The sequence below is a fragment of the Sebastes fasciatus genome, chromosome 7 (assembly GCF_043250625.1).
Source record: "Sebastes fasciatus isolate fSebFas1 chromosome 7, fSebFas1.pri, whole genome shotgun sequence".
Lineage (NCBI taxonomy): Eukaryota > Metazoa > Chordata > Actinopteri > Perciformes > Sebastidae > Sebastes > Sebastes fasciatus.
The window spans coordinates 28383988-28404679 of record NC_133801.1 but is presented as its reverse complement, the minus strand read 5'-3'; the positions used below and the strand labels follow the sequence as shown (position 1 = coordinate 28404679).

General features: G+C 40.1%; 1 protein-coding gene across 18 annotated transcripts in view; it reads left to right on the top strand.

The window, feature by feature from the left end:
* The window catches only part of LOC141770516 (uncharacterized), a 458180-nt gene that overhangs the window by 408221 nt on the left and 29267 nt on the right, over positions 1-20692 (top strand). For 10 of the 18 annotated variants that reach the window (XR_012594577.1, XR_012594576.1, XR_012594575.1 and 7 more), the window contains one exon: positions 7861-7919. The gene's annotated coding sequence lies outside the window, so the exon portion shown is untranslated. Of the gene's footprint in view, positions 1-7860; positions 7920-11424; positions 13104-20692 lie in introns of those variants that run through there. The other 8 variants (XM_074640105.1, XM_074640102.1, XM_074640096.1 and 5 more) reach the window with 4 other exon arrangements.

Below are 20692 nucleotides of genomic sequence, written 5' to 3'. Positions count from 1 at the left end.
ACTTTGGCATTGATAGTTTTAAAAAAGACACTGTGTGATGAATGGGCTGAAAGCAACACATAGACTGCACCAATGTTCCCTCAGAGTTGTCTCGTATTCCACCAGAATATTTTGTAGATACTATAATCTCATGGACGTTTTACACATAGTGGCTTTAACCTCTGACTTTTTTGGTTTATTTCTGTTTTGTTAGAAACTGTTTATACATTAATTGGGCACGAAAACTCTTAAATGTATTATACAAGTACATAATAGTGCATGTACCAGATCACATTTTTTCTTAACAAAAAGCCATCATCAGCTCAACATATCATTCTTATTTAGTTAGTACAGTTATATTATTTAGTTATTGTGTTAGACTCTGGGTCGTGCTTTATTTCAGTCCCGATTCTGCACACAAGACCGAGCTTGTGTTTCTATCTGGTAAGCAGACTCTCCAGATGAAGGTTTATAATAATATATGGTAAATGTTTGGTCAGACCACTCAAATGATGTTGAACCAAACACAGAACAGAATCTAAGGCTCAGAGCTTCAGCTGTTTATTTATTAAATAACCCGCAGCAGTCTAAATGTCTGATAATCTAAACACAGTTTGATTTCCTCAAGAGCCCTCCAAATATAAACAGTCCATCCTGTTAGAGCTAACTGCATACAGTATATTTATCCATCCGCATTTTAAATAAAGTTGCCTGTTGATCAGTTGGTCATAAGTAAATAATTTCAAATAAAGCTGTGTCCTGATATCTGTGGCGAAGGGTATTATTAGATTCAATACATTCAGATCCCACAAGCATGCTATATTTTTTTTACATTTCAGGAAGTAGTTGAGTTATCGGAGTGTGACTGCCCATTGATGAAACCTCCACCAACACCAGAGAACACAATTCCCTTGCTTGGTTAAAATAATCTCTCTGGGATCTGACCATAATATCCAGATTATCTAAACATGACTAAAAGAAGATTATACATGAGTCTATCTATATTAATACAATATTTAAACTAAAAAATGTTTATATAATGACAACGTATAATGTGAAAACGGTTGCTCGTAGTGACGAAGCAGCAGTTTTCCTCAGCTCTACTGAGCCTGTTTTAGGTCATTGTTTTGGTTTTCTCCACCCTCAACAATCTAATTTCTGTGGTGGTGAAGATTTTGAAGGACTGACACCCCGAGACCTGTAAACCTGTACCCTGTTAACCTCCATTATATTGGCAGACTGGCTTATACATGAATTTATTAAAAGACTGGTTCTGCCTGAATGGTAACTGTATATCACGGTTATTTATTGGACGCTGCAGCTGATCGGACTGATCTGATACATCTCAACATCACTGGAGTTTCATACCAGAGTGAAGACAGATAACAGATTAACAGTTCTATATTTTAGTTGTCTTCTGATTCAACATCTGGTTAAAATCTGTTGTTAATTATTGGTCTGATCAACAGCAGAAGGACATGCGGTATCTCTCCTTCACACACGGCTGACAGAGTCCGTCACTGAAAGAGCTTTATAACAACAAACGGACATCAAACAATATTTTCATTTACTAGAAAGATTTTTCTATTCATCATCTATTTCCCCCATTATTAAGGATACAGTTTAGTGTCTGTCTGTCTGTCAGCAACAAACACTTTTTACATAATTTATCATCGTTTCCATTCAGTCACATGTGAGGCTGATAACTCCTGAACGTCGGGTTTGATAGGAGTTAAATCATTTCAATTTTCCCTGAAACATTTAGCCTAATAAATCATTTCTAGTGTTTTCAAAAGACACAATAATCATATTCTGGGTTATTAAATAATGAATTCACAATCAGAATATCAATACGGATAATGAATAAACAATATAAAGGCATTGTGCCGATAGAAATGGTTCCTGAGCCTCTAAGCAGGACTCAGTCCACAGAATAAATACAGACTGCAGGTTGTTATTCATGTGCAGGTGTTTGTTAAACAGGAAACAGGCTACAGAGAGAAAAGCACTGCTGCTCTGCCACTGATAATAACTGTGTGTCTTTATTAGTATTAGTACAGTTCAGACACAAACTCCATCAAAAGTCTGTACATCTGTTAAAGCCGACTGACAGCTGATCCAGCTGTGATCAGCTGCTGCTGTCATCAGAAACGGACGTCGCTTAACGTGACGCTTCAGAGGAAACGACGTCTCGTGTCTCTAAAAACAGATTTCCTTGTTTCCTCTGTCCTCGCATGGTTTCCTTGGGTCTCAAGTGAGAGAAACGTGGATGCAATTAAGAGACTCGGGATGCACCCATTGTCTCATCAGTCACTCACTACATATAGCGGTTCCTTTGTCGGTTCATCGTTGTTGTATAGAGTTTTTATTGCCTGTCCTGTCAACCTGCTACCTGGCCGCTGGACACTATACTGCCTGTTTGGACTGCTGTCACCTGTTTGCTTGTAAGCTTCTTATTAAATCATTGAACTGTCCCCGTCTGCCTCGACTGTCTGCAGTCGAGTCCTCCTTCCTCTGCTGCCTATATACCCCAGTCATGACACCTTTCACTTGCCGCACACAAAGCCATACAGACATTCGAGCTTCATTTAAAAACCTCAACAACTTGGCTGTGTATTACAATAGCTGTTTCAGCACCACAACGCTGTTTGTTGTGTGTTCGGCGCACACAACATGCTGCAACAGCTGTTTCTCCCGCAAATATTTAGCGCTCTAAAAGCCGTATCTCACTAGTGCGATGTGAAAATGCGGTGCAGGAATGCAGAAAATCAACATTAAAATGTTTCTGCACACCGGGTCTGGTACGAATTATCCACGTTGCCATGTTCTATTTACGTCAATGAGGCCCAAAGAGTTTCCTTCTAAATAGTGCCCTTGTCCACACCACACAACAAAGACCTATTCAGACAATAACTAAGGGGCTAACGTTAACTGCACAGTACATAAACTAATCGGACCCCAAATGTGATGCAAACGCTAGCTGTTGTGGTTAGCCCCGTTCCGTGACCAATACAAAACATTAACAAGTGCATAACAGCTACATTATAACCTTCATCGCATTTCAGCCGATCTCAAGCCATATATTGTACTTTATTCCATTGTTGAGGTAGTAGTGTTTGTCATATATTATTGAGTTTTGAAGAGGGGACGGCCCATTGTTATTCCGAAACACCAGTAGCCCGAAAAATGTCCCATCGGACCGAAAAAAGCCAATTTGTCCCAAAATCCGCAGGGGTGTTCAAGGATTCAGAAGAACTCACAAAATAATTTTAATTTCCTGTAACTCGGAATCTAATTGGTTGAAAAATATCACAATCAACCAACATTGTCCCCATTCTGAAGGCCTCGGAGCCTCACAGGCTGTGATTTTTCACCCGGAAACAGCACAGGGTTGATATCTGATTGAATAAAAGCTCCAATTTACAGAGCTGCACTGGAAGCAGCACAACAGAGAGGGAGAGAATAGCATTGTAATTACATTAATAGATGTAATAGATGAGAACGAACTTTGTAAAATACATATAGCATTAATGAAAATATATATGAAATTATTTTAATAAAATCGAATTCTCTTATTCTGACAATCTCTCGGCCAGCAGAGAAGGCCTTGCTGGCCCTGACGGCCCACCTCTGCTGTTGAGTAAGGTTATATCCCAAGGTTGGATTAACTTTTTTGCCATTTCACAAATGTCAAAGGTTTGTAAATATTTTAGGAACCTTTTTTGTTTTTGAAAATTCTCATTACATCCTGACAGCAATCAATAAATCAAATGATCCGACAACAAAACTAAATCTGGTATCTTTGGCTGTCGCAGGACTGTAATAAACCTGAATGTAAAGATTAGACATGCTATACCTCCCTGCATCTTCCACAAGCTGCTAGCTTGACAGTTGTGTGAGTACTAATAATAGCCATGTTCGCCGTTCACGTTTATTATGATATGTTTATGTTGGCTGTCAGCGTTGTCAGCAGCTAGTGCTGCTAGCTACTGTCATTGGAAAAGAGTTTGCAACACTGGGCTCGGTTTTTCGCTTGGATCATTTTTTAAATCTAATGTATTCTTGCTAGTCTCTCAAGATCACCGACCCTGCCTTTAATGTGATTTTGAATGAGGTTTTGTTACTTCTGAAAGTTCTGGTTTCAATTCAGCTCTCTTTTCCAAATTCCCCAAACTATAAATGCATTGACTAGTATTATGACGCTGGTTTTGACCTCTAAGTACAGACAGAGACCAGATTGTACTAATTAACATACGTAGTGGACCATGGAGAACTCATATCACTGCTGGACAGGAGTTGAAATGTTTGACATTGCTACAATAACCCTTACTGGTTCAGTTTTCACTTAATGTAAGTCAAGTAATACACAGCGTTCCAACCTCTGAAATCTGCATTTTCTCTCCAGTTTTTCTCTGTTTTGTTATTTCAGACTGCAGCTCAAGGCTGACTGAGCACATTTAGTATGACATCTGCCAGGAGAGTGATAGCTTTCTTCAGAATCGCCAGGCTCCTCTAACAGATTGGTTTTTCACGGAATCTCAAATGGAAATCATAAAAAAAAATGAATTGTAGCTTGTTTGCTGCTGTGATGAAATGTTATAAAAAATAGATGGATATGCCAATACAGATAAGAAAGTGTTGAGAATGGTCCAACTTCAGTATCAAGAAATATTATAGGTTGGCATTAATTGAGTGCACATGGAATAGTCATATTTTACCAATCTGGACGCTCTGAGATGCCATTTTTTAGAGTCTTACAGAGGGACATGAGAGGTCAAACATCTAGCCACGTATGCCTTTAGTTTGATGCTATACTGTGAAACATTAAAGCTGCAGTGGGTAGATGTTATTTTTATAAAACGGTCGCTATATCCTGACAGTAGTGCAAGAGACAGGTAATCTAAACTAAATCTCTATTTAAAATGAGTGCAGGTATGTACTACATTTCACACAGTTTGTCCGTCAGTGATTCTCCCCAGCTTTGTCTTTGGTCTCTGTGTGTCCTGCGTGTTGGAGGTCGTCTGTCTGTGGTCTGTCTGTCTGTCACCCCTGACTTTCCCTCTCTGTCTCACAACAGTCAAGCTATACAGCCGCTCAGCCAGTGGAAGAACGCTGGGCACGGTGCCAGCCAGCCGGGGCGCCAGTTGGGCAGTCCATCAGTAGCATTAAAGACATGTTATCCACCCGAGTGTATCTGCCTGGCTTAGAGCCTTGATCCCCTGTCCAAGCCCCCCCATGCTGCCCCTCGACTCACTCGGGGGCCCTGGGTAAAAGTGCACACAGTCCGCTTCTTGCTTTATCAGCATGGCACCCAGGCATCCAGTCTGCTGCTTTAGGTCTCTTAAAACACGTACACAAATAAATGAGGCGGGTGCTGGAAATAACTACTTTCTCATCTCCAGCCAAGCTGCCCTGCTAGTCAGGTCATTGTCTTTAAAGGGACAGGGGACCAGGGAAAGCAGAAAAGATGAAATGTTTCACAGAGGCTTTAAAGGACTGTTTGTTTCCTGTTATACTTTGCCAGATAATGGACTTTTTTTCATCACAGCTAAAAATATTGCCGTCGCTCGTTTGATTCTGAACATACAGGATTTGTTCTGTGTATTGTCCTCATTCTATCTGCTTTAATATAATAGTCACTGCTTTATGGATATACTGCTGTTATTGCTGTTGAGTGGTTTGAAGTGTCACTTCAAGGGTCAATTCTGAAGCATAAAAGTAGCAGTCAGTAACCTTGGGCACATAAACACCATTTCTAGCCCTTTAGTAGGTCCATATTAGCCTGATATTCACACTAAATTGCCATTTTGATTCCACTCTATTATTCAGTACGCCTTTGCCATTAGCCTTTTAATCGTGTGTGTGTGTGTGTGTGTGTGTGTGTGTGTGTGTAACTGATGTATCCAACCAAGTATGTCATTTTCAGTGGACACTGAGGCTATAGGGCTACGTTCAGACTGCAAGCAAATCTGACTTGTTTCAAGTCAAGTCAATTTTATTCGTATAGCCCAATATCACAAATTTGCCTCAGCTGGCTTTACAATCTGTACAGGATACGACACCCCCTGTCCTTTAAAGTATGACCCTCTCATCGGATGAAGAAAAACTCTCTGAGAGACAGAGAGAGAGAGAGAGAGAGAGAGAGAAAGGCACACAGCAGTGCTTTTGGGACACAAACAACAAAGGGTTTTTGAGAGGCAGTGGCTTAAAGTTAATATTATTCTCGTCTGAAGGACTACTAGGCAGTCTAGGCCCAAGACTTTGTACTGTTATAATTTGCAAGTGATCGGATTTGTGTGTCCAGACATCACCAACGTATCTGCGTGGGTTGCTGTGGTAATGACTGTAGGCGTCAGTAACTACGTTGCTACGCTGGCGACACGGTTTTCCAATGTGAAAGCATGAGTAGTGGAGGTCCATCATTGCAACCCTCCAAACAATCACAGCGTCAAGTCACGGTGCAGAACTCTCCCGTCACTGAGTTTGTCTAGTGTGAGGCTGGTATACATTGCGATGTTCCGTGCTGCAGTCATGGCGGGCTTTATTTCAGCGTCTGTCCACGGACTGTTTCATGTTGTCCTCCATAACAGTCTGCTATAGTAGCAGCGAGGGTTTTGCTCAGCACTTCAGTCATTCTGGATTTGACGTTGTGTGTCAGTTGCTAGTGATACAAAAGACACTTTTTACCGCTCAAATCCGATTTTAGTGGCCAGAGCGTCCAGACTGAGATGCATATGTAGAAATCTGATTGCAATTGCATTTCAAACCACCTCCATATGTTGTTTGGATGTGTTTTTTTGCAATCCAGACTTTCTAGAATCTGGACAAAACCTGGATACAATCTGGATATGCCAAAAAAATGGATTTGAGCTGGCAGTTTGAATAAGGCCGAAATTAGTTTGAGTACAGTTTGCATATTTCAAAGAATATAAAGACCTTCGCTGGTTAAGGTGTTGTGATATAGATAAATAATAAATATGGTAGAGTCAAAGATATCTAGAGTTCACTGCTGTCATGTGAAGCTGACTGGGATAAGCGATGGAAAATGGATGGATGGAGGGTTTTCAATTTCAGTCAATGTTGACATTCAGTATCTATCACAGTGGTGTCCAGAACTTGGCCCAAAAGCAGTCTCCATATGGCAGAAATGATAAAAAAGACACTTGTAGCAGTCAGAGTCCAGAATAGACTGGCAGGCTGGCATCTGACATGACCAGAAGTGCCTTGTACTGTATGCTAACTTCCTAATGCAAAACAAACAGACAGGTTGACTGCATCTGTGGGAGCTAAATGAGCACGTCTAGAGGACAAGTATGGACTTCGTGGGTCTAAAAGAGACATACACAGCAAAGAAATACAGTAGAGGCAGATGGTTGGGTAGAGGGAGATGGAACAGGTGTAGCCACAAGGCCAAATTTGTTTTGAAGGAAATTTTGGCAAACCAACTTCACTGTCAGGACATCTCATCTCGTCATTGTTGTATTACAATAAAGCATTCAAATTAAAGTATCTGTGCTGTTTGTGTTTGTAGCCATACTTTAGGTAACTTAGATAGTAAACTTTGCCAGCTTAGTTCACAATGATACTGGCCTTGTGTGTAGGTGTTTTGAGATTGAGCAAATGGTGAGCTGGAGCTCTGTATAGCAATTAAAGGTCAAGTAATTCTAAAAAGATGGAATTAGTTAAATCCAAGGATACACGTCCATCATTTTTGTGTTTGCAAAATGTCTTTCAGCCCATTATCTAATTTTTCAATAAGTAATTTTTTCCCATATGCATTTCACTTGACGTGATTGAGTTTCTATCTATTAAGATGGACTTGTGGGTTTAATGTGCGGTCTCTTCTTTGGGTACTTCAACTACATTTGTTTCTGTCCACAGCAGTAATCACAGAAGACTCTGCTGCTGAAGACGAGGATCTGTGAGGGGATGCACAAAAGGTAAGGCTATTACCTTCACCATATTGAATAGTTGAAAATCTCTCTGACAAAGTCCACCTTGACAGCTCGCACCTGATCCACCAACATGTAGGCGTTCAACCTTGAAAGTACAGTATTCATTGATTTTGAATACTGGCTCATACAAAACATGTGAAAATCGATGGCTTTCTTGCTTCAATTGAACCACCCACACATCTTTCAATCAATCAGAGGTTGGTGATTTCACAGATATATGTAAGGCTGGTCTGTGGAGTTAAATCGGTCTTAATTGAGCTCATAGAATGTGAGGTATAGTTGGACAAAAATAAAGATTCATTTTAAAGCCTAGAAAGTTAGCCCTCCTATCCCAGGATATGTCTGAACCGAGACCCTGTCGACAAATGAGTAACACCTGCTGACTGTAAGGGTAACAGCTCAATTTGTGGTTTGCTAACAATGGTGTAGCGCCAGTAATAATAGGGTATAATTTAAAGAGACAGCAGTAGCCACTTGGAATCTGTCATTGCTTCACTCATTACCAAATTTATGTAGTGAAACTTTCTTGTAAACGTTAAATTCTTCCACAAGGCACTGGCACACATTTTCAGCCGGAGTGACTGGAGTTTAGCAGCTTGAAGCTGGAGCTCATTCAGCCATGTTTTAGTTTGAAGGCCGGAACTTCTCTCTTTGAGTCTGCTCTGAAGATGTAGAAAATGTCGACACAGCATTAGTCACATTTAATGCATTAAATCATTCACGCCAAGGTTGGATGGAGGCAACGAATAGAGAACAGAGGAGGGAAAGAAGTAGAAGAAATAAAAAACGAAAATACTCAATTTTGCAAATCGACCATTTTCAGAGATTCTCCCTGAATACGTCCCATTCACATGTCTCAAGTATTAACCCACACAGGCTCCGACCTCTACAAGACTCTATGGGTAATACTCCATTCACGAGCATACATTCGCCCACTGAACTTTGCATAAACGTATCAGTACGTGCCTACCCGAATACTCCACAGAATATAAAGCAGCATCCACCGCTCACAGCCATTCCGTTCTTTTCAGCGAACGGCGATTTGCCTATCTCAACGGATGGAGTCGCCGCTTCTAGAACCTCATTATATCCTGGACCTATAGCATTTAAGCTACAAGTCTATGTGACTCATGAAAGAAGAAATATCACATTATTTTTCTTACAAATGAGAAGTTGAATTTTGGAGCATTTAAACTCACGTTAATCGCGGACCACAGTGTCAAAGCCAAATATGCCAATCAATTGCCGCAATAGCATTATAAGACCACTACTGGACTTCCTGCATTGACAGTGAATCATTGAAAGTAATTTCTGTTTTGCAAATTAGTTCAACTAGTGCAGTGCCCATTCAAAATGTGCCTGTGGTGTGTGGAAATACTGTAGCAAGCGACAGAGGGCAAGTTATACCCAGCATGCCATTCGGTGGTGTAACAGCTAATAGGGGTCCCCTCTCAATATACTACACTACTTCTGGCAGTAGTAGAATTATTATTAAATATGTCCCGTAGAACTCAAGAGCTTGCACTCGACACTGCACTTCCTTGGGTCCTCAGCAAATACAATAAATGCCTGTTCAGAAAGGGCTGAATGCTTGGCCTGTGTACACCCAGGTTGGTTAGTCAGAAACATTGGTGAAATACACTTGCAGAGGTAAATGGTAAATGGACTTGCATTTATATATCGCCTTTCTAGTCTTCCGACCACTCAAAGCGCTTTACACTACATGTCAGCATTCACCCATTCACACACACATTCATACACTGATGGCAGAGGCTGCCATGCAAGGTGCCAAGTAGCAGCAAGTATCTTGCTCAAGGTCACTTCGACTGGAGGAGCCACGGATCGAACCGCCGAACTTCCGATTGGTGGGCGACCCGCTCTACCTCACAGCCGCCTGCAACATTAGTGTTATAAGTTAGTATCAAGTCTTATACCAGGTAAATACAGTCTTACTTACGGGAGAAAAAACACACACAGGTCGTGACTTACTCACAGTCACACCGGTGAAATACAATCTGGTTCGATGCTGCTTCCAGTTGGCTATCTGCTGATTCTTGTTCGTGTTGATGCCAGGGAAGTGAGGAAGAGTTTGGTTGTAAAGTGAATGGCAGTCAATGAGCCACGACCGCTCAGAGCGCGTGCCCGTTTGGAACGGGCCGGCTGCTTGGCTCCTGGTAGGCTCCCGGTATTGCTGCTTGCAGCGTTGTCGGGGGCTTGTGCCTGTTCAGAGCGCAGAGTCGTGGTCTGTCCGCTGTGGACGACATGCTTGTCTCAGTCTGAAGCCATGAAGCCCCTTTCCCACTGTTGCATAGAGTGATGTGTGCTTGTTTATTCAAAGTTTATTAATATTGAATCAAATTAAGTTCATCTAGTTCAGTCATTTTCAGTTTAGATTATTTGCAGTTTGATTCTTGGCGTTGTCGTCTTCTCACCAAAACTTAAGATGACAATGCCAAAGTCTTCTCTCTGTGTGTTTAGTCTTCATGGTGGAGGGATTGACATTATGTATTCCTATTAGCTCACTTCGACTGCCACTGTTGCCTTCCATATTGGTCACTTTGAACAGTCTCTTACAACAGGCCTTTTCAGTTCTTCAATATCATTCACATATACTTGTCATCGATGTTGTTAACCTTTACCATCATTCATTTGAAAGCCAATGGTTCTCAAGTGCTGTGCATTGAGTGGATAGCTGCTACTTCCATGCAATGCTCTCTATGGAAGTTAATGTGTGCAGTAACGCATGATCATCTTGGCTTGCCAAACACCTCAGTGGCATTGTCTGTGCTGGAGTGCTACAGCAGATTCAGGGGAAGAAATCATTGTTTTTGAGGGCTTAAAGAGCTGGAGGAAGTCATAGAACTCAAGTACTTTGCGTGATAAATGATTCACAGTTGGAGAACAAGTACAACTGTAGAATGCTCTCCAGTGATAGACTGAACAGTATATCTCTCAAGCATTCTGTATTGCTACTATATCTACCGTCCATGACAAGATAACTTCCAAAAAGCATACAAAGAAATATCCAAAATAATGCCAAATAATGGAATAAGCAAATACCCCTACATGGATATATGTGTGATGATATAAGTACACATGTATGTCATGTCATTTGTTAATTCTTTAATTTGTCTATATGTCTTGTCTGCTCGCTTCGGTATGACATTATACAAGTGTCTTCCTCTCTCTGTTTTTATGTTTAATTGCACTGCTATGTTTGGTACTACTCTGTCCTCAATTTCTCTTATCTGTGCATCTGGTTAAGTTGTTTGTACTTTTATATTGTCTGTATTTTCATCTCAATTTGTATCTGTTAGCTGAAGTGTCTGTAAGACCACAGAAAGACTAGATGGACGTGCAATACTGAAACCTATGGCTGTATGCCTTCAAAAACTGTATTTCCTAGTGAGTCTCTCCATATTTGCATTAATCTCTACCTGCATTGCTCCTCCCTTTCTCTTCTACTCGCATACCTCTTCCCCTCCTCTAGTCTCCAAGGCCTCTTTTACTATTCCCCCTGTCCTCCTCATTTCCCCTCCTCTGACTCCCTGCTGTACCCTACTTACAGTTTGCCCTCCTCTTTCAATATATGTCTCGCTTTTTTCCTTTTAGCTCCTTCTACTCCTTTTTCTATAAGTAATGCAGCCTCCCGCTCTGCCTACATCTGGAGCTGCTGCTGAGCCATCTTCTAAAATTCCTGGCATGTTTCTTCTCTGGGCCAGGCATCCTCCGGCTGGCTGACTCCACTCCGAATCCAGCAGCCTAAATTGCACTGTGTCCTCACACAACCTATGCACATACTGAAATTGTAAGGCACACACTACGTGCTTTGAATGTCTATTAGCAGTATTTTTTTACATGCTGAACAAAAAGAGCAGTTGTGTTTCCTGATATGCCAGCTTTATCGTCTTAAGTGTACGTTTATTGACGTTGCTCAAAAATAGTCACTGAATCCTTCAGTGATTATTTTCAAGTATGAGTTTAGAAAATCATAATTGCAAATGCATTTAATAGGTTTAAGAGGTTTTAGGAGATACATAATATATGTCTCCATTAATAACAAAATGCATTTGTATTGACCATACCTGCTAAATGCATGTCAGAAGCAACGTTGCTTTTTTAATTTTGTCTTCCTCGCCCGCTGAGCCATGCAGATGTGTACATCTTTGTTTCTCAACAGGCCCACAGCATGCACATTTCATTACTAAATAAGTAGCCATCCATGTGTTATTTATTTATTTTCTCCTTCTCCTTTGTTTTATTCAGCAAAGGCCCCCCCTTTTTGCTGTAATGGCAGAGTCCTAGCACATCCTGTGGCCTTCTGCCATTCGGATCTACAGGGGAAGGGCTTTCTGGCAAGACTTGAGTCAAATCTCTCCCACTGCATTGAGCTGTATGATTTGATGGTTTGATTAAAGCAGACCTGATTTGGATAAACCAAGGAGGCCATTCACAGAGACTTCACTCATTATGAGGGCCTTGACAATTAATAATGTGCATGTATCACGTTTACATAGGTAGGATGTGCATAATTGTACAATCAATACACTCACGCGTCGCCTATTATGTTTACATTGAGCCACCCACGGATTTATGTCCGTTGCCAGGTCTGGGTCCCTTTTATCAAATCTGACTTTGGTCCAATGAAGACGGGAGTTCACGCCTTGCCAAAAACCTGCAATTGACATTCACATGTTAATTAACTGCAAACTGATCTTTTGCTGTTTTTGGGAATAGTGTTTTTGTTACCTAATCATAACCACACCCTCACTATATTGCAATACCTTTCCTTCCCCTTAGCCATAATATAGTTGCCATTTGCAGATATTGTTGATAGAATTTAAGAAAATACAAAATATATTTACTTAAGATATTGGATATTGGAATTTTGCGAAATCTTCCAATAACTTGTCTAGCGATGGAGTTGTATATCTGCAAAATGGAGAGTGGGGAGGACGGGGAGAAGAAAGAAGGCTGTCAGACACTCTGCTGATAGCTCACAGCTCCCCCTATGATGATAGACAACCTCAACTTGGTTCTATTAGCTTTGGCAAATTTTGCAGCAAAGAGCCTAGCATATACTTAATTTTAAAGTACAGTCCTGTGGCCATGGAAACAGACAGGGATTGCATACCCTCATAACAGGGGTCACCATCTTCCACAGTGGAAAGAGCCGACGTTTGCATGCAAGGATTGCCTCCTTTTCTGAAAGGCTTGTCTCTGTTTTTCTGGCCTTGAAATAATCCCGGTCCGTCCTTTCAGTCAATCAAGACATTTCTCTTTGTGTTTCTCTCTGGGTCAATGCCAGACTCCTTTGCTGCTGGCTCTCTCAAATTTTTGTCAGCAAACTTGTCGCGCAAATGTCACATTTACTTTCTGATGAATGCCAATTCCATTGATGGTTCATGTTTTTTTCTTCTTCTATATTCTATTATGAGGTGCATTTAAACTGCTATAATAATCTGGGTCTCAGCAGTTAATAAGCAGGCTTTTGAACACATTTTGGATACAAGCAAAAGCACAGATTTTCTCTCTTGCATTCATCTCAACTATACAGCAGCAGCAGCACCCAGACAGTGGCTGTGTCCAAAATCACTCACTACTCACTACATAGTGGACTATATAATGAGTTCGCCACTGTGAGTATCACACAATGCATAGTGGACAACGATGGTCACTAACCGAGCACTATAAACCCTCATGCATTGCAGAGAGCAGCGTGATTGAGACAAATCCATGAGTTGTGGCGCGAAAATAATGTATTTAATGTGAGCAGAGCAGCACATCGAAACACAAACAGCCACAAAGTACTTTGTATTTATCAATTTGGGAAAATATGTTTATTGCTCCCACATTCACAATGGCCTTTAATTCTTCCCTTTCACAATAAAATCCCTAGACTTATACACTGCATCACTGCTTACGAAGGGGAACTTAAATTCACTCAAAGCATTTTGCTGAGACAACTCAACAAAATAGCCTCCATATATATTTATATCACACAAAAATACATGTCACTATCCAGTATTCATTATGGATGGTCTACCAGCAGACTTTGGTCTGGCACGCTTTGATTGTGCGACAGCAATGACGTAATTAACAGCATCGGGGAAATGACCTGAGTTGTGTCCAAAGGTGTTTTTTTCATTTTGCCAATGAGCTCACTATATAGTCCTCTATACACAGAACTGCCTGGATAGTTAGGATGAAGTAGTGAATGAGTGAAGGATTTTGGACACAGCAAGTGTCTGACAAATGCATTATGGGTATTGGTGTGGCGGGCGCAGAGTGGCAGAGAAATCGACTGGCAGAATGGCAGGCAGCCAGGTTTTCAGCTCACAGTGGCTGTCCTTCATGGGGGACTGGTAAATAAAAATGACAGAACGAGGGGAGAGACAGAGGGAGAGGGCAGGATTACTTCAAGAACCCCCAAATCCTGCAAAAAAAAGGGGGATTTACAAAGGAAGCAGGTCAGATACAGAGAAAGAAACAGTTCTTAGAGAAAAGACAGTGATTTATGTCACCTTCCAGTTTGTCCTTTAAAGTTTGGAGCCAAAATTACAACGTTTGTAGTCACAGTACATTCAAGTTCTCTTGGTCTAAAGTACAAAAGGATCTGATGTAGGAATTAGTTTATTAACTTATAACATGTTTGAATGATGGCTTTTATCTTTTGGCCTGTTTTTTTGTTTGAAAACTCTTCAATACAGCTTATAGTTTTCAACTAATGAAACCCAAATAGTCACGATAAATCAGATTAGCTGAATAATAACTAAGGATTGTCGTTTTTTTCCTCACTTTAAATTAGATTTTCTTTTGTTGCTTATTTAGTCATAAATATTTAACTTGAGAGAGAATTGGAATATTTTATATAATATATGTGATATTGTAATATACTAAGTTCTCAATGTGTGCCCCCATAGATAAATGTAACATTAAGATTTGTGTAAAATGTACATTGCTTCCTTTTTTAGCTCGTGCACTTTCTTTTGTTTTGTATTTTATTGAAACATTTGATAGTTCATATTATTTGTTAATCTAAGTTTTACCATCTCTGTCTTTAGTGTTTCTTGATTATTTTAAAAACATAAATACACTTTCACATATTACTGCAGACGTACATGTAATCGAGATGTGGCATTCAGTTCAGATAAACTATGAAAAATAACGAATTGGTTAGAAAGAAAAGTCAGTTGTAATACCTGAATACCCGATGCTACGGTTCATAGTCCATAAAAATTTGTTAGACAGCTAAATGTAAACGTACGCTTCTGCCACTCCAAGTGGCAATAGTACGACTGAAGTCTTGAGAAGTAGTGTCAATGTACTTGACTTCATCTTATAGGGCCATGCAAAGACAGCAGACAAACAGGGTTGAGAGCTACTGCCATTAACCAGTGTACTCTTTTTGCTTTTCTTATTCAAACTGGATCATATCATCACATCGGAGGTGAACAACACCTTGTAACCTGTTAACTGGACTTGACTTTACTTACATTAGCAGGAAACTGAAATGATCCATTTACTCTCAGTTCAATGTACAGTACTTGTGTTACTTGTGTTAAGTGTTTTCCACTCCACTCAACTGGAGCTGTTCACCTATTGTAGCACACAACAGCCTTTTTACTGAATGAGCAATCAAGATGCTTTATAAAGTCTAATTAAACAGTCTGTGTTGGCACACTTAGGCTAAATTAGTAACAGCATGGTAATTGCTTCTGCTTTCAGACACTGCTGTTAATGATAATTACATACTTTGCAATTAGACTTACTGTAAAAAATACTATAATATACATGCAGGACCTGAAATACCTATCACCAGTTTAACAATGGTTTCAGACAATACTTGTTGCATTACATACATTTTTTTCTGTCGAATGATTATTAGGTTAATTAAAGAAGTGCTGTGTAAAGAAGAACTACTGCTCGGAGGAAAGGTTGTAACAAAATATGGTAAATGGAAGGACAGGAGGTGAGAACGATGTTCAAAGAGAAATATAAGGAAGTGGCTGCAGTAGAAAAAATAAATATATTTAGAGGTCATGATTTCCAGCGTTGTGAATACAAAATTGGTATTGTGTATGCACCAGATAGAGCTCAGTTTTCATGATTTTGTGAGTACAATCCACAACTCCCACGCATACAAATGAATAAACTGTACACAAGTTTTGAAAATGTACATGTTATTATACTGTAAATGCTCGACATAGCTGCTTCAGCAAGTTTCAAACTTACTTGCTTACTACTTGCTTACTTTTCTGTATGGCTTTTGGTTGAGCCAGGTCTGAAAAGTGAAGCCAATGCTGAAGTGCCTTAAACTTGCATTCTTTCTAACAGCCAGCAGGGGGCAACTCCTCTGGTTGCAAAAAGAAGTCAGATTGTATTGAAATCAGTGAGAAAATGAGCCTATTTCTCACTTGATTTGTTACCTCAGTAAACATTATAAACCTGCCTGTTCACCAGAGGATAGCATGTCAGTGTCACGTTTTGCCTCGCAGACGTGAATATTACACGCCCGTAAAAATGTGCAGTACCAGCAGGGGGGAACAAAGTAAAAGACTTATGATCAGGCAAGAAAGCCACTCAGTTAGGTTAGGGGAAAATGTCATGGTTGGGCTTAAAATAAGTCCATAAACTAAGTAAAACACGTACAGAACGTGACTTTATAACACTGCACCTTGGCACCTTCATGCAAGCGTGTAAAATTCACAACTTGACACTGTCACGCTTTCTTCCGGTGGACAGGAGGATCTATTACATGCTTTGCCGTGAGACTGGGCTGGATTGACAGGTCGTTACAGCGGCATTGTCCGGTCTGGGTTTTGTCCGTGTTTTCAGAACTTTAACTGTTTCACAGTTCAGTTCATGAAAGTTATTGTAACAGTTATTGTAACTAAAATGTCTTATTCAGTATTCGTTTGTACTTAGCTCCACCCTTTTGTGTCACTTCTGGTTAAAAAACAACAACATGGCGACGGACAAAAACCAAGATGGTGACTTTTGGCAGTCCACAAACCAATGGGTGACGTCACAGCGACTAAGTCCACTTCTTATATACAGTCTATAAGCAGACATTACACTCAGGTTAAACCAAGAAAACTGACAATTCGGCAAAGTCTGATAATATTGTCTGTTAGCAACAACTTACAGGTGTTGTGAAGTTGTCTAATGCTCAATACAACTTTGAAGATGCTAAAAATATTCTATGAGAAGGATATTATATACTGCTGAAGAAACAAGCCTGTCTTCAAGTTAATAACCTTTTTTGTTAAATCGGCTTAAAAGGCTGACAGCCAACACTGTTTTTAGGAATATTAATTGCAACCATATGGAAAAAGTCATTAAACATTAGCTCAAATTTTGTTTTTGCTGACCTCCAGTGGTTGAAGTGTATGTAGAAGTGTACTCAGAGAGCGGTCAGTGCAGTCTGACATCACCGTTGGGTGTGGTTACAGGTATGTGACGGTGTGTGTGGTCAGAGATGAAACAGAATTGTAACTTTGACCAGAAGACTCAATGCTTTTATGCTATGGTTCTCTTTATTAATGCAAAGACCACACTGACAATTTCCACATAAGAAATTAGCCATGAATTATTACTCATCTTTTCAGCCAAATCAATTAAGCAACTGTTACTGACCCAATATAGTGAGAGTTACAATTTGATTCGATTTGAATAAATCAGATGATTTGATTGCGACAGAGTTGTGGTGTGAAATTTTTATGGTCAGACAGAGATCTCTGTCATTATTTGGAAAATGTAGCTCATGTTGGTTACAACTGTGGATAAAGTCCAAGCTGCTTCGGTAAAGTGAGAGCAGACTGACCTGCAGCGTCCATTTCATACTGTAGCATGCTCTGTGTTACGCTACATTGAGGATTCACAGTGAATTTCACTGCCTCCCAGACTACTACTGCAAGCTGCAATTGCTTACAAAGTTAAAGTCCTCCTGTCTGATTGGTCATTGGTGAAAATTCTGCCTAGAATTTCATTGGTTACGTGTAGCTGTCTGCCCCAAAACCTGGTCTGCTCACAGGCAGATTTGTCCAAAGAGCTGTGGGTTTTGCTGGCCAATCACAGTTTAAAAAAAAAGGAAAACACACACACACACAACAAAAGCATAAAATCATCAGTTGTTGTGAGCCATTAGTTTGCAATTCAGATACAATACAGATTACTATAATGTAACGGGGTGAGTGTTTTCTATTGTTTTCTAATAGCATTTTCTCAGGCTAAAAATAAAAACATTGACTCCTTTTAACAGTTTGCCATTTTATGATGTATGCCATTATATTATATAGCCTCTTCATTAAATATCAAACCTCATCCAGTCAGGACTTTATACCTCTGCTACTGTAATCTCTGTAAGGATGTTTTAATATTTTTGGGCTTTTATTTTGTAAAAATAATTTGTATGTCCTAGCGTTTTCGTTAGCATTTAACAAATGGAGTGTTTCACCCTGCCCTGAGCTGCCAACCAACATTTCAAAAAGCTATTATATTGTGTTTCAGTGGAGAGTTTTGGTGTAACAAAATGGTGAAAAGACTTTCTTCCACAGTCAAATTCTGAAGGAGCCCCTTCGAATCTGTTTAGACATATTTCAGTGATTACATTTTTCTCAGTGTTGCCTTTCAAAAACAAGTTGAGTGTGTTCACTCACGAAAGCGTCCCAGACAAAAATGTATCGTTTCAGTGTTAAGAGTTTACAGGCATGTTAATTACCGCACATGCCACAATTAGCATTCAACATAGAACTTTTTAATGGGGCAATAAAGCTACTGACAAGAAAAAAAAAAAGTAATATAATTCAGATATTAAAATTAAATGTGTCCATCATATCCTTATCAGGTTGTAACCTGAGCTTTATTAGATTTTTACATCAGGGATAGTACCCGACAAGTTTTATTATCCCATGACTGTAATGGATAATTTTTAAAATCTTCCTCCTCGTCAGTTGATTTGGTTGTCCTGTTTTACCTAAATATAAAAAAATATATTTGAAAATGTCATTGATTTGGTAGCTATTTATCTTTTTTTTAATTTCATTGTTTAGACAAATCACCCTAGCTCCAATCTCTTTAGCTGAGTCTCATAGTCTCTTGTCTTTACCTATAGGTTAATACTGGCACATTTATTGAAAACAGCACCTACCCAATATAACACATACGTCATTGGTGTTATATTGTCTGGTTGCTAAATGTTAATCCGCACCTGTCAGTCGACCGGAATAGATAATTATTGGTGGCTTTGGTATAAAGTAGAGTTATAAAAAAAATGGAAAAAATATGTAATGCTTAGAAATGATCTGCCGTATCTGGCCTCAAGCTTGGCTGTTTATCATTTTTCTTTTGAGACTGAATTTATTATACTAGAAAATGGAAATCTGAGTTTATCCACACCGTAAGAAGTCATAGTTCAATGTTGCTGCCAGCATATGTCTTATTTTCCTTTGGAGGCCATCATAATAAAGGGCATATTTATAATGAAACTATCCAGTTTATGTTATGGACAGCCTTGATCCCCGTATCGAGCACTGAACCAAGCTCAGTGTATCATAACTCTCCACGCACGGTTGCAAAAAGCATAAGTTTTTTGCCAAACCCGCTCCTTTGATCGTCATAATAATCTAAGGCAATTTACAAGCATCATTTTCATATTTTCAACACGCTATAAAAAGACCTCCCACAGGCTGGAAGCTGTTGATGCTACCCGACAGGCATGGCCGAGCAACAAATGAATTTTATTTTAAATGTACTACTTCCTGCGAGAATTAAAACAATCTTCAAACATATAATCCCATTAGGAGCACAGATTAATGTTTTACAATATAATGATATCTAGTGTTTGTACAAAATGTCATTAACTCTACACATGCCCCATTAAATATCTTATATTGTATTGTAACAATTCGCATATACTTATTGTTCTTATCATGCACTTGTGAGCACTGCTTCAGAAAGTGTTATCGGAGTTTCTTTCCTGCTCTCTGCTCTGCACAGCAGGCTTTGATTTCTGCTCCTTTGCTCTCACCGAGCTTATCGGCAACTGGCACAAAGTGCTGCAGCGCCATCCAATCAGCTGCAAACACACACTCTCTACTTCCTGGTCTCTATCGACCCATGACATCTGATTGGAGCGAGAGGAGCACAAATGCCCCCTTCCTCTCATCCACGCTTTGTCGTCCTTTTCTGAAATGGCTGCCAGGTTTATTATTCCTATCTTGTTACGTGTTTATTTTGTAATTTCTTCACATTTCCTGAATGGCAGAACAAATTATACAAATTAAATGATCCCCCTTGGACCGATTGTGTCATTACGGCAGGGAAATAAAAAGGGATGCAACACAGAACATATAGAACATGCAGGAGTAAGTGAATTAAAGCCATAAGAATCTGAGAAATATAGGGCTAATATCATTATGAAGATGTGTCTCTCAGACAGACAGGCGGACAGGACAGACAGTTGACAGTGGCGGTAATGGCACTCGGTTTACAGCGGCAGCACCAGCTGTGCCCGATCCAAATGGGCACCGACAGCGATTCAGGCCAAGCAGGGTCAGATGAGGACACGAACACAGAGTGGGGAGGGGGCGGAGGGGATGGGGGGGGGGGGAGCGGGGCGTTGTGGGCAGAGAGATGGAGAGAGGAGGAAGAAAGGCGAGGAAGGCAAAAGGGATTGTGAGGAAGGAGGGAGGGAGGGAGGGAGGAGGAGAGGAGAGGAGAGAATGAGGGAGCGTTTGGTACGATGAGGGAAACAA